This window comes from Panthera tigris, chromosome E1, assembly GCF_018350195.1.
Source record: "Panthera tigris isolate Pti1 chromosome E1, P.tigris_Pti1_mat1.1, whole genome shotgun sequence".
NCBI classification, from domain to species: Eukaryota; Metazoa; Chordata; class Mammalia; order Carnivora; family Felidae; genus Panthera; species Panthera tigris.
Window position 1 is genome coordinate 50,214,936 of NC_056673.1, and position 15,330 is coordinate 50,230,265.

Genomic DNA, 15,330 nt, shown 5'->3' on the forward strand with positions numbered 1-15,330 from the left:
GAAAGAGGGGGAAACACCACCTGATTTTCTATAGGAATCAAGATGTTCTTTGAATTAGACACACCCTTTTCTTAAAGTCTCCATTGAAGCTACGAGAATATTATTTTCCAATTGTATTAGATCCTAATACAAGGAGACATCATTTTTTTTCCGTAAGATTATTAAAAATCTGGCATTTTCCATACTACGATGTAGAAATTAAATTTGAACCTAATTTCAAGTAAGTTATACACACTTAATTGCATCGTTTCTGTTCAGTTTAAAGAGCATTAGGCATTCAAGAAATTGGAATTGCTATACCGAACTTCTAAATGGAACAAAACAAGAATCACTTAAATTAATTTTTTTTTTAGAACCAGAAGAGGCTTTTTTTTTTCTGAAATAGAACATTTTTCTATATGAAGAACTGGCCTTTTTATTCCATACCCTACCTACTCATCACTCTGCTCAAATTATCTTTCCAATTCCTCAACTCAGTGGTTTGTTGGTTTTGCTTTGTTTTGTTTTGTTTTGTTTTTTCTATTTACGGTATATAAAAACCAACATAGATGCTACAAAAATAACATTAAGATGCAAACTCAAAGCCCATAAGGAAACCTTTCTGTGTCGAGGGCATTTCTGGCTGGGGTTTCCATAAAACAAAAGTCCCTTAAGCTTGACTTTGGAAACACCCTTTATTTGACATTGGATTGCCCTCCCTTGCCCACTTGGTCAGTACAGGTGACTTTCATTTTCTCATGTCTTTGTTCGATTATCAACTCTGCAGGCCCCTCTTCCATGGAAATCCATTCAACTTCGAGACGACCCAGTAGGATAGAATTGCCCTTGAAAGGCTAAAATGGGGAAAACAGCTTGAGAATGTTATGAGGCAAGACAAACTGACGTGAAAGATATTTTCATCTCCACTCACTGGGTGCCAACTCAGGACAAAGTTAGGAGAACAGTGCGCTCGCTATGTGCTGTAAAGTAATACTGAATGGAACAGGTGACTTAAGAATGGAGTAAGAATGGAAAAGTGAGTCAGAGTCAGACATAAAGGCATAGCATTGTGAATTTATCCTCAGGATAATTGTCAGTGGTGATCATTGGCAGATTTCTGTGACTATTTAATATGTGCTGTAAATATTTGCATTCTGTGGACAGCACAGTATAATGGTTCTGAAAAGTAGATGGGAAAGTGGAATTTAGGTCCTAATTCCATTCTACCTCTTAAGCTGCTGATTTCTGTTGCCAGCTGACGGAGAAAAAACTATTGTACGTGAAACATAACAGTTTAGGGTTCCATCCTGGGGAAAAGAGAGTGTTTTGTTAGTAAGCTCTTTATTTCAAAGCATGATAAAAAGTAACTGAAAGAGAGTATATTTTCTGTTTCTATAGCAATCTTTCTGTATTATTCCTTTCTTACAAAAATGGCATTGCTTTGCAAAATAGGCTTTAAAATGAAGACAGCCTATATGATAAGTCTTTGTCAATTCTATTAATTCACGGCCTTGAAACCGTCTTGGGTTCTTAGTTCTTAGCTTTTCCTTTCCATACATACAAAAAGGGGGGTGATCAAATGATGGAAATTTTTAAATTTTTTCTTATGCGTGTTTGTTTGCTTTGTTTTGGGATTCCTGAGTGGACATTTTTATCTCTGTGAAATATTACTAACCCTGAGAACTTCAAAATATCCATGAGGCAATGCCATGGAAGCTAAATCTATTTGGATGAAATGAAACTTGAAAAGAATGAGCTTTAAAAAATTCTTAAAGAATATCTATCTATCTATCTATCTATCTATCTATCTATCTATCTTTCTATCTATCTTAAGAATATAAAGTTTTTGTAAAAAATCTGAATGTATTGCTGAGCGGGTGCCAGGTAATAAGGTGTATATTGGTAACACCTTTCTGGAAAGTAATTTATCAATATGTACCAATAACTTACAAAATGTTTGTATTAGCTCAGGCTGCCATAACACAGTACCATTGACTGGGTTATGTAAACAAAGGAAGTTTATTTCTTACAGTTCCGGAGGCTGGCAGTCCGAGGGCAAAGGCATCAGCATGGTTGGTTCTGGGGGGAGCTCTCTTCTGGCTTGTAGAGGAATGTCATGTCTCTGTGTGCTCACATGGTAGAGGGGGACAGAGAGAGAGCAGGAGACAGAAATTTCTCTCACTTCCTTTTCTTATAAAGCCACAGTCCTATGGGATTAGACCCCACTCTTTTTTTAAATGTTTATTTATTTATTTTGGGAGAGACAGAGCATGAATGGGGGAGGTGCAGAGAGAGAGGGAGAGAGAAGGGGAGAGAGAGAGAGGGAGAGAGAATCCCAAACAGGCTCCACACCACCAGCGTGGAGCCCAAAGCAGGACTCGAACTCAAGAGCCTGTGAGATTATGACATGAGCCGAAACCACCAGTCAGATGCTTTACCAACTGAACCACAGAGGCGCCCCTAGACCCCTTTCTTATGGCCTAATTTAACTTTAATTACCTTGTAAAGGCCTCATCTCCAGATACTGTGACACTGGGGTTAAGACCTTCAATTTACGAATTTTAGGTCCATAGCAATGTTCAGACAGACCCTTTGATCCAGTCATTCAACTTCCAGAAAACCATCCTTTGTGTGGTATTGAGGTGCGGGTGTGGAGTGGGGAGAGGTAACCGGAAAATAGCCCTAAATGAACACTTAAAAATATTCATCGTATTAGTTACCATTTGAGACTAGGAAAACACACACAAGCAAGATGGGCAGAAGATCATCACCTGAATAAAACCATGAAGTAAGTTACAAAAGCAGAATTCCATGTGATTTCCAGATTGGCATCCAGATAAGCCAGAACAGTGCTACAAATCCAAGCCAGGCCCAAGAAATCAATGAGCTAAAAAAAAAAGAAAAAAAAAAGAAAAAATCCAGCGAGTCACAAACTAAAGGGGAACCAATGCAAAAGAGGTTCCAAGTAGAGAGAAGGAATGTGAAACTGGCATAATTTTCAGAGCCTGGGTTAAGTAGTCGCCAAAACGTGTTGCTGTTGTTGTTTTTTTACATTGTGTTGTTAAATGTAAAACGTTAAATGTGTTCAGGCTCAATCAAGCCTGAACATGCCATGGTGAGAACTTCTTCTGGCTTTTGCACTTAAAAATTTTTTTTAATGTTTTTATTTAACTTTTAGAAGGAGACGGACAGAACATGAGCGGGGGGAGGGGCAGAGAGGGAGGGGAAACACAGAATCCAAAACAGGCTCCAGGCTCTGAGCTGCCAGCACAGAGCCCGACTCGGGGCTTGAACTGACAAACCCTGAGATCATGACCTGAGCCAAAGTCGGATGCTTAACCGACTGAGCCACCCAGGTGCCCCGCTAGCTTTTGCACTTCTAAAAACAATTATAAGCAACGCTATTTCAGAAACGAATGAAGTAATGCTTATGCACAGAATAACAATTACATTCTGAAAAAAAAAAAATTGTTTCTCTTAATGTTCTCTTTGGCGATTTCATCTGTTTGCATGGCCTTAACTATCAGCTCAATAATGACAACTCTCGAGGTGCCTGGGTGGCTCAGGCGGTTGAGCATCTGACTTCTGTTCAGGTCATGATCTCACGGTTCGTCAGTTCAAGCCCCCCATAGGGCGCGCGGCTGTCAGCAGAGAGCCTGCTGTGGCTCCTCTATCCCCCTCTCTCTCTGCTCTTCCGCTGCTCACATACTCTCTCTCAAAAATGAATAAACATTAAAAAAAAAAAAAAAAGACAACTCACAAATCTGTTACCTGTAAGACCCAGCCCAAATACGGTCATCCCTGCACCCATTTCTGTGGTCTCAGTTACCTGTGATCGACCATGGTCCAGAAGCAGCAAATCCTCACTTTGGCATACTGTTGGGTCAATAGGAGCCTAACTATGTCACGATACCCATGTGACTGACCCCATTTCATGTCATCACAACGTTGGCATTTTATCATCTTAAATCATCACAAGAGTGAGTACAGTATAAAAAGACATTTTGAGAGACCACATCCACATAACTTTTATTACGGTGTATTGCTATAATTGTCCTATTTTGTTATTAGTTATTATTGTTAATCTCTTAACTGTGTCTAACTTATAAGTTAAATTTTATCATCGGTGTGTATGTATAGGAAACAATATAGTATATCTAGGGTTCGGTCCTATCCACCATTTCAGGCATCCGCTGGGGGTCTCGGAACACGTCCTCCTTGGATAAAGGGGGACTGTTGTAAATGCCCTGACACGTCTTCCAAACACTAGTCGTGCATGGCCAGATGCTTGGTGGCCATCTCCCTCTGACTGTTTTGACATCTCAAACTCATCCCGTCCCAAGCAGAAATCGTCACCTTCTGGGAAATGTGCCTACCACGTTGTGAACCTTATCTCTCCTGGTGGCATTCCCATCATCAGGGAACCCCAAAGCTACCTTTGTTTCTTGTGTCTTATCCATCATCCGTTTCCAGCTCACATTTCCCAGCCAGCCTTGAACTGATATTAAACTGAGTTACTTCATCGATAACTGTTACACACTTTTGTTTTTAATTTTTTCATTCCACGGAGAGGTTATAGTTTGGGATCATACTAATCTATATACTCTTCTTCTTCTTCTTTTTCTTTTGCCACTTTAAAAACATGTAAGAGATGTATGTGTGTCTTAGCCTCTTCAGGCTGCTGTAACAAAAATACCATAGGCTGGGGAGGGGGGGCGGTTAAACAACAAACATTTCTGACAAGTTTTGAGTCTGGAAAGTCTGAGATCAAGACACTAGCAGGTTCAGTGTCTGCTGAGAGCCTGCGTCCTGGTTCATAGAGGGCCATCTTCTCTGTTTCTCACGTGTCAGACAGGGTGATAAAACTCCCTGCCATCTCTTTTAAAAAGGCACTAAGCCCATTCGTGAGGGCTCCGCCTTCAAGATCTAATCACCTCCCAAGGGCCCCACCTTCTAGAATCACCACTTTGGCGGTCAGGATTTCGATATATGAATTGAAGGGGACACAGCTATCGAGTCCATAACAACGTAGTTGGATCGTTATGTGCATTCGTGGATAGTCTGGTAAAAAAAGGCTTGCGTACGACACAGTTCTCAGTTGTCCCCTCCCTGCTTTTCTTTGTGAAATAGAAGGCAGACGCTCTTATTAAAAGTCACAGGGGCAGCTGGGTGGCTCCACAGTTAAGCATCTGACTTTGGCTCAGGTCATGATCTCACGGTTCGTGGGTTCGAGCCCCACGTCGGACTCTGTGCTGACAGCTCAGAGCCTGGAGCCTGCTTCGGATTCTGTGTCTGCCTCTCTCTCTGCCCTTCCCCAGCTCGTGCTCTGTCTCTGTCTCTCAAAAATAAATAAACACTCAAAAAAAAAACTAAGAAAATCAAAGTTACAGCCAGGGGCTGGAGACTACACCAGGAGTAATAGTGACAGACATATACAACTGTGCTTTCATTTTTCAAGAAGAGTAGTTTTGTTCTAAAGCAACAAACTTTAGGTTTTTTGGTCTCTGGGCCACACTACACTTTTAGGACCTCCTGCGTGTCCCAAAGAACTTTGTCTACGTGAGCTATAATTATCACTACCTAATTATTAGAAATTGAAAAATGGCATAGGTATTTTATCAGTTTGAAGATAGCAATGATGAACACATTGTGTATTAACATTAATATCATCCTGGTGTTATTACTATATTAGGATAATTTTTACATCACAGAGACCCTGGGAGAACTACCGTCCGAAAATTTTAGTTTGTTCCAGAACACGAAAGAGCATAATGAAGCACAAAACTTTGAAATTGAATTTATTTGCTTTGATTTATAAAATTATTTTTTTAATGTTTATTTATTTATTTCAACTTTTTTTTTAATGTTTATTTATTTTTGAGAGAGAGAGAGAGAGAGAGAGAGAGAGTGAGCCAAGAAGGGGCAGAGAGAGGAGACATAGAATCTGAAGCAGGCTCCAGGCTCTGAGCTGTCAGCACAGAGCCTGAGATGCAGGGCTCGAACCCATGAACCATGAAGTCATGACCTGCGCCGAAGTCTGGCGCTTAACCGACTGAGCCACCCAGGCGCCCTGCTTTGACTTATAATACCAGAGTCTCAATAAAAGCTATGAAATGTTAAAATTTATAACAAAATTTCCTCAATTCTGATGGTCTTGCTCCCTGGGCTTACTGAGTAGTGGCTTTACCCATAATATTAAAATTCATTGTTTCCCTTATGTGTAATCTGCCTACAGAGCGAAGAGCCTGTGTCATACCAGAATAATTTTCTTTGCTTTACATTGAATTTATGATATCCATGATTATTCAAGAAAAAGAAAAACAAAGGTTCTCACTTTTTAAAGAACTAAGAGGATCTTTGCAACAATGCTATTTTCTGTGCTTATTAAATATATATATATATATATATATATATATATATATATATTTATTTATTTTTTTTTTTAATAAACAACAGAAATTTATTTCTTACAGTTCTGGAGACTTGGATATGAAGTCCAAGATCAAGGTGCTGGCAGATTCTGCTTGGTGAGGATGTGATTACTGGTTCACAGATGGCCATCTTTTTTTTCTGTGCTTATTTTTAAATGTTATATTGTCACTTCGGTTAAATAGTGTCACAGGCACCCATTATCCTATCTTAGTCAAGTACCCACATTTCTTCTAACGACATTTCTAATTGCCTTCCTACAACTGTATATGACATACCAAAACACTTTTTAAAAAAATTCTTTTACTGAAGCCGTCTTTGAGATTTCCTAGAGGGCTCTTGGAAAGCACAAAGTTTTGTTCTTTTACTTTATAAAAAGAGAGATGTTAGAAATAATTAGGTTAAGCTTGTTTGATGTGTTACAATAGAAAGAGCTGCATAGGAATATTTGTCAAGTGAGAAAGTACACAGAGTCTGGCCTAGGTTAAATATGTATAAGTAAAATGCTACCAATATAAACATTTCAGAAATCAAATGCTATAGAAGAAATCCCCGGATGTTTGTTAATGCCCTTGTGGACCATAATGTTTGACATTCAGGGTGAACACAGACAATCAAAACTCTTATACAATAGTTATCTAAGGTTCTCTGATTTAAAAAAAAATTCAAAGGCTCCCGGGTGGCTCAGTTGGTTAAGTGTTCAACTCTTGATTTCACCTCAGGTCACAATCTCACGGTTCATGGGACCAAGCCCGGTATCGGGCTATACACTGACAGCACAGAGCCTGCTTCGGATTCTGTCCCTCTCCCTCTCTTTCTGCCCCTCCCCTGCTCTCATGCACACTTTCTCTCTCTCCCTCTCTTTCTCTCTCTCCTCTCAAAATAAAATAAAACATTAAAAATTTCAATAACTTCCATTCTAATATTACTGGTTACAGTAATAAATTAGTATGGTGATGGCCTGGCCCAACGTGGCTTAGAGGTGGTAACAAAGTCAGTTTCTGGAAAAATGTTGGAGGTGGAGCCTATAGATTTGTTCATGGAACTGGATATACGTTAGCGAGAAAAAGAGACGAGTCAAAGCCATCTTCAATGTTGTTGGCTTAATCAAGTGGTGGAACTAAGACGTTTTTAATGAGATGAAGAAGACCATATAGGATCTCCTGGTTTGGGAGAGACTACAAAGAATTTAATATTGGACCTGTTGAATACTAAATGATTAGTAATAAATAAAATACCATTGATACAAATAAATCAAAATGTATAATATAAATCATATAATAAACATACTTAGATATATAATCATGCATCTTACAAAATAAAACTAGCTTAAATACATAAATTTATGAATAACATAAAACTGCATAATAATAATATAAATTATAATAAGCTGTTAATATCATCACTCGCATTACTACTATTTATTATTCAATATTCACATTGCAGGTGTTAAGTAAGAGTCCGGAATCCAGGACCCAGATCCACACATGATACAAATTCAGAACTTACCAAAGTCTGATAGCCGTGACCGGATGAGATCACCAAGGGAGAGTGTAAATAGAAAAGAGTAAAGGTCCATCCATGCTTTCACATGGATGTCCCAGAAGTGGGATGGCTGAATCATAGTGTAGTTCTATTTTTACTTTTCTGAGGAACCTTCATACTGTTTTCCATAGTGGCTTCGCCAACTTCTGTTCCCACCAACAGTGAGCAAGGGTTCCTTTGCTCCACATCCTTTGCTGTTATCTCTGGTCTATTCACTAATAAAACTGGAAACCCACCCCCCTTTTTTTTTAAAGATCCCCAAAGATCCCCAAACCTCAATGCCATGATCTGGAAAGCCTGATGTTTCACAAAGATGGATGTCCAGCTTGTGAATTCACAAGGAGAGCCTCAGGAATATTCACAACATGATTCAGGTCACCTGGGCATGACTGATAACTTCTGTCACACGGCTTTTCCCAACTCCCTTACTATGTCTCAGTATTGATGGATTCCAACACTGTCTAGGATTGTGGGGTTTATTTGTTTGCATTGTGCATTTAATTTACAAATACTTATACTGGATGCCTGTGAGCTCTAGACTCTGTCCTGAACATGTTGCACCTATTAACATATTTAATCTTTGTAACAATTCCAGGAGGCAGTGAGCATTATTATCCCCATTTTACAAAAGAGAAAACTAAAAAACAGGGCAGGCCAGTGGCTCGTCCAAGTTCACACAGCAATTAAAAGGCAAATGTCGATCTGCCAGGAGGCACCTCTTTTTCAATTACTGCAACAGTGATGTAGGAAAGCTTTGAGGCCTCAGAAGGTTGTACGATCTGTACGAACCATACATGTAAAAGCTTCTGTGTTTACTGAATCCCTAACGGAGGACTAAATCCCAGTTTCAACTTGGTATTCTATATTCTCAAATCCCAGTTTCTAGTTTTAATGATAGTGTAGGGGCCAAGGGCAGGCTGCCCCATGATGGGCCACTTGGCCATACTTTCAAACTAAAAGTAATCGAAACCCAGCAGGTGCAGGAGAAGCTCTCTGCCTCCCCCTCAACTGCCGAAATCTGCATTGGAAAGGAGAGCCTGTGCCAGGAAGAGAGCTGTTAACAGAGACTCCCCTTTACTTAGGAAACTTACCAGCGAAATAGGGCAACGCTGGTTTTCAGACATCTCCTTTCTCCTTCCTGCTCTTGGCCTTCCTCTCCTTTGTATCCTCTCCTGAGCTACCCCTCTCCTGAGCTCATAGAAGCTTCACGTTGCCTCATTGCCTTTGGAATTTCCAGCCTGTGCGGATTCCCCGCAGGCAGGCCTATTACATTGGATTCTCTCTGTTAGTCTGTCTCACGTCAGTCTGATTCTACGTCCAGCTCAAAGGACCACAGGGCAGAGGAAATTCTTCTTCCCAGGCAGTGGTTTTTCTACAGACCCCAAAATTTCAATGTAACATTCAAATTGTAGTATCTAAAATTCAATAAGGTACTGGAAGGAAGGTCAATCAAAACTACAAGTACATGGGGCACCCGGGTGGTTCAGTCGGTTAAGCGTCCAACTCTTGATTTTGGCTCAGGTCATAATCTCACGGTTCGTGGGTTTGAGCCCCGTGCTGGGCCAAGCATTGACAGGATGGAGCCTGCTTGGTTGGGATTCTCTGTCTCTCTGCCCCTCCCCTGCTCGCTCTCTCTCTCTCTTTCTCTCAAAATAAATAAATAAACGTAAAAAAAGAAAATCTACAAATACAGTGAAAACCTTTCCCAGTGGTCCTTCCTATGTTTTTTATGTTTTCAAAAGCAAGGTGTGCCTCAAAAAGCCTATGTCCGAATTTCTATCCCAAAGGGAGATTGTAACATTCCTCCTTGTTCACCAGCTGTGGCCCAGCCTTGAGATCATTTAAGCGTTAATCTCTCTCCAGCGCTAATGTTGACCGAGGAGTTGCCACAGTGAACAAAGAAGAAATGCTTTGTCAAAGTCAAAGTGAATTGAAATAGAGCAAGAAACGTAGATTGGACAAGTCTGAAGAACAGAGCCATGTGGACTGTCTGTCCAAGGAACCTTTGCTTATTTCCCAAAACAGGAAGTTATAGTCTCTGTTTACTTTTTGTTATATTGGCAGTGCTAATCTGAATAAGCAGATCAGTGCGTTTCCAGGACTTTCCCACTTGCTAAAGTATGTCTAGTGAAGTTGTGTCAATACCTATATTTGCATGTCAGGAGCCTAAGTAGCTAAGAAAAACTCTAGTAAATTGATTTGTTTTTATATACATGAATCAAATCTGAACAGGACTTGATTTTCAATTTAAATATTGTAGTGCTCAGGTTAGCAATCTGTTGGACTAAATGTCAGGCACATCCTTAATTTACTAAATTAGTGTTCAAGTCTGTAATTGAGGTAATTTCTTTGATAATGTATCCTTAAGGCAAGGGAATACTTTGACTTAATTAAAAAGAGAATGTCAGTTGATGAGTATGTCTTTCCAGAGTATATCTCCTTGCAGATATATTGAATCAAAGAAATAATCAGCTCAGTGAAACCTTACGGTTAGAGAACATATTTGCAATTTTTAAATGAATATACCATTTGTGTAATTAGGCAAGGTGGGTCCATCACATTTGCTCTGATGGGAGAAAATAGGTTTCTGATACTAACATGGACTCTGATCTTATCCTACCATCTCAGGAATTCTCCTAATTGATGTTTGCTTCAGTTTATTTCTATCATAGAAGGGTAATTCATTAAGTGTAATATATTTAAACGCACTTTTAACATACAAGGTTTTTAATTTTTGTTTTGGTTTATTTTAGTAATACTCTACGAGCGAGTCCTGGTTTCTGTGTTCTTCTCCTGGCCTGCCAAGAACCAGCTTTATGACTTTGGCAAATCATTTAACTACAGATGCTTTCGGGTATAAAATGTGAAGTTTGATTTTCAATGTTAGATCCAGATCTATTATTCAGTGATTATTTGCTTTATTTAAAGATGATTTTTTGCTTTCCCCAAATTGAAGCTGATCTTTTATTCCTAGTGTTGAGTTTTAAAATCTCAAAGGATTGGAACAATACTGTTGGGAAAACCCTGGAGCTATGAAAGACTGTGAAACGGACAAAGAGTACCCAGTGTCCCGTTCAGACCACTCTTCTGGGTTAGCTTTGGGTTTTTGTTTTTTTTTTTAATTAAAAAAATTTTTTTAAATGTTTATTTATATGTGAGAGACAGAATGTGAGCAGGTGGGGGGAGGGGGGCTGCAGAGAGAAACAGAGACAGAATCTGAAGCAGGCTCCAGGCTCTGAGCTGTTGGCACAGAGCCGGAGGCAGGGCTCGAACTCCCAAGCCCTGAGATCATGACCTGAAGTCGGACGCTTACCAGACTGAGCCACCCAGCAGCGCTGCTATTTTGTAACTTTGTAAGATGTAAAACACTGATAGTAATTCAAAGGATTCTTGTCTAAAGATGTGCGGATTGCATCCACTGAAATGCAATCCACCATTGTCTTTGGATATGAACACGTTTTACATCTATTTGTAAATTCGTTTCAGCATTCCTCATTGCTACGTGTGTGCAATTCTTTTGAATTCTCCTTTGAATCAGTTATAATGCTGTATTGGTTTCCTCATTAACTAAGAAGTTAAATAACGTATTGGATGTGTATTAGGGTCATGATTTTAATCTTTACTTATCGTTTTTACTTTAGATTTTAGCCTTTATTTATCTTTCTTATTTTAACCTTAAAAAATGTACCCTTTAATTTACCTACATAATTAAATCACTGTGAGGATCAAGTCAGACGATGTATGTTAAGTACTTGGCACGGTGCCTGAGATCTAACGATGATGATGATTCCTGTTTACTCTACTGACCAAGCGAGCTTTGGTTCCAGTGAACAAGTGTCCTCCTCAAAGCTAGCTGGTAAGAATTCAAGATAACAAAGCCTTTAGCTGAGATGGTTTGAAGATTATTAAAGCTACAGCTACTTGAGCAAAGGACTTAATGTATCAAGAAACTACATCTATTTTGGTTATAGATGTTCAAATAAATCTCACTTGAAATCATGTTTTGCTTCGCATTAAGGACTGACAAAACCTGTGAAGGGACTAGCAGAGATTAAGTTACTACCAGAAGAGCGTATGGATACAGGGACTCAAGAAAAGCACCTGAGAAAACATGCAGACTTTGAAGGGAACCAACTGTGTGTCAATGCTCACTCTTCTGCCCTTAATCGAAGTCACCCACTTGCCAAAGATTCATTCAGAATATGGCTTTTGTCACCAAGGGGGAAGATACAAGAAGGAATAGCAAATGAAAGAATCAAAAGAAGGCAGTCAAAATAAACTTCCTACTGCCCTATTTTAGCTCATTTTACCATCAAAATGAAGGTTGCGATGCTGAGAAGTGAAGGATATTTTATTTAGGTATGTGTTTCTCTGTTACCCCATGGAACAAAGAAATCTGAAGTGGGCTACAGTTAAAGGTATAATATGAACAATAAGAAGGCATCCTGATTAGAAGCTTCTTATACACTGGAACAGGATTTCTAGGAACAAGAATGGCTTTCATCACGAAATGTAAAGGAGATTGTTGAGAAGATTAAGCGAGAGGGGGTTGAAGGGGCAGGAGAAACATCCCCAAAGAGTTTCTCTCCCTCAATACCATGATGAGCAAAATATACTACCAACACCATGACAGAACAAATACATAAATTCAACCAACATTTATTAAATACTGCCTAAGTGTGACAAGAAAGAGAGAGAGAGAGAGAGAGAGAGAGCGTGAGCAGGGGATGGGCAGAGAGAGAGTGAGACACAGAATCTGCAGCAGGCTCCAGGAGCTGTCAGCACAGAGCCCAACGTGGGGCTCCAACTCATGGACCGTGAGATCATGACCTGAGCCGAAGTCGGACACACAACCGACTGAGCCACCCAGGTGCCCCTTAATGTTTATTTTTTTAGAGAGAGAGAGAGGGCATGCGCAAGTAGGGAAGGGTCAGAGAGAGAGATGGAGACACAGAATCCGAAGCAGGCTCCAGGCTCTGAGCTGTCAGCACAGAGCCTGACTCAAGGCTCAAACTCATGAACCATGAGAACACAACCTGAGCCAAAGTTGGACGCTCAACCGATTAAGCCACCCAGGTGCCCCTGTGACAAGTACGTTTCTAGCCAGAGAAATCTCTACCCTGGCATAGCTTACCTTGGCAAGGAGCAGGGAACACAGAGGTAGAGACAATCAGTAGGAAAAGTAAAGAAATAAATGATATGGTACGTTAGAGTCATAGGTGCTATGGAGAAAAATGTGAATAGTAAAGGGAAGGACCAAGGGCTGTAGTTTTCTAGGCTGGCCAAAGAAGGTCACTTTGAGAGGCTATTTGAACAAAGACTTAGAAGGAGCAAGCCCTGCAGATATGGAGGCGGGGGGGGGGGGGAGGGATGGGAGGAGGAAAGAATGTTCCAGGTAGAAGTTCCTGAGGCAGGCAGACACCTGGAATAACAAAGAGGCCAGCAGGTCTCAGCAGAATGAGCAAGGAGGAGAGAGTTGGATGAGGTCAGGGAGCCAACAGGAGTGATGATGGAGGCATATCTCTATGGGCCCAGGGAACCAGTGTAAGGTCTCAGGCTTTCTTCTCAGAGATGGGGAGCTACTGGAAAATTTTACATAATAGAGTGGTATGACCTGCCTTAAAATTTTTTTTAATGTTTATTTATTTATTGAGTGAGAGTGAGAGTGTGAGTCGGGGAGGGCAGAGGGAGGGGGAGAGAGAGAAAGAGAGAGAGAGAGAGAGAGAGAGAGAGAGAGAGAGAGAATGAATCCCAAGCAGACTCTGTGCTGTCAGTGCAGAGTCTGATGTGCGGCTTGAATTCATGAACTGTGAGATCATGCCCTGAGCCAAAATCAAGAGTTGGACACTTGACCGACTGAGCCACCCAGGCGCTCCTGACCTGACTTAAGTTTTAAAAGAATCACCAGAGGCAAAAATCAGCAACTGCAATCAGACGATGAGAGGATCGACAAGAAATAAAAGAATCCATAGAGAAAAACTGAGAAGTACTTGGCTCTCAACCGGCTCCCATGTCTCCCCTCCCATCCCCCACAGCCAAAAAGACCACATCGAAAAATTGGAGACAACCAATTATTCACTTTTTTCTCTTTGGACTCTGAAGATTAGGAACATGGTTTCTTTTGGGTTCTGCACCCAACTCCAATGCGTGAAGGGGACCCCATACCACCAAGCCAGGCTTGGGGACTCGCTGGGTGCCCTACAACTCAAGTCAATTCTGACACTCTCTACCTGGAGATGGCATCAGATTCCACAGGTAAGGGCTCAGGCCCATGAGACAGACCAATTATAAGCCCAGAATGTTACCTGTGCTTCTGACCAACTGGCTCTAAATCAGAGGTTCCCCCCGACCTCCTCCTGGGGTTCAAGTAATTTGCTAGAGCGACTCACAGAACTCAGGAAACCTATTTATACACTAGATGACCAGTTTACAAAGGATATTACGAAGGACGTTAAAGGATACACATCAATAGCCTGATGAAGAGACACATAGGGTGAGGTCCCAAACAAAGGAGTTTCTGTCCTCCTGGAGTTTGGGCCCTGACATGTTGGTACATGGAAGTGTTCTGGTTCCCCAACCTGGAAGCTCCCTGAACCCCCTCCTCCTGGGGGTTTTTAGTGGAGGCTTCATTACATAGGCATGATTGAGTAACTCACTAGTCATTGGTGATTGATTTCTCCAGGACCTCTCTCCTCCCCGAAACTTTCAGTTCCACCCTCTATTCTTGGTGGGTTCCCTTGGCAACAAGCTGTCAATTCTTAGGTGCTTTCCAAAAATCACCACGTTAACATAAACCCAATATTGGTGGAAAGGGGCTGGTTATGAATAAGGAAACACCCATGGCATCTTGATGGCTTTGAAGCATTTGCAGCAGCTGAGGTCAAGAGACCAAATATTATAACAAAGGATGCTCCCTTTGCTTTTACTGCTCAGGAAATTCTAAGGGTTCTGTGAGCTGTGAGACAAGAAATGTGGACGAAGACCAAATGTATATGAGAAACATATTTTGGTCATCTGACAAAATACATATATATCCCATAAATCACAGTATCTCACATTTGTCGGGGGAGAGGGAGATAAAGAAATGAACAATGAGCCTCACTTTCTCTGATGGTCTACACTCAGAATTGAGGGAAATGAGAATTGAGGTTGAACACGCAGGTGCAATGCACTGTGGAAAGAGAATCAAGAAGTCACCACATTACATCAAGTGAGACAGAGGCACTTAAGTCTTAGCAAAAGCAGTAGCTTGGTAACTGCAAATATCCTATAGAGGGAAGAGGGAATACAGCATTCAGGAGGCACAGAGCTGTCTTAGCTCAAGAACAGAATCAGAAGGGGTAATATTGACCTCAGAAAAAATGATCACAAGGTTCA

General features: G+C 40.7%; 1 long non-coding RNA gene across 1 annotated transcript; it reads right to left on the reverse strand.

Moving 5' to 3' along the window:
• Positions 1–678: 678 nt before the first annotated feature.
• LOC122233780 lies at positions 679–9,102 on the reverse strand. Its single transcript, XR_006211505.1, has 3 exons — positions 9,045–9,102; positions 2,010–2,108; positions 679–833 (listed from the first exon to the last, which is right to left on the reverse strand). It is a non-coding gene; the product is annotated as an uncharacterized LOC122233780 (long non-coding RNA).
• Positions 9,103–15,330: the final 6,228 nt, after the last annotated feature.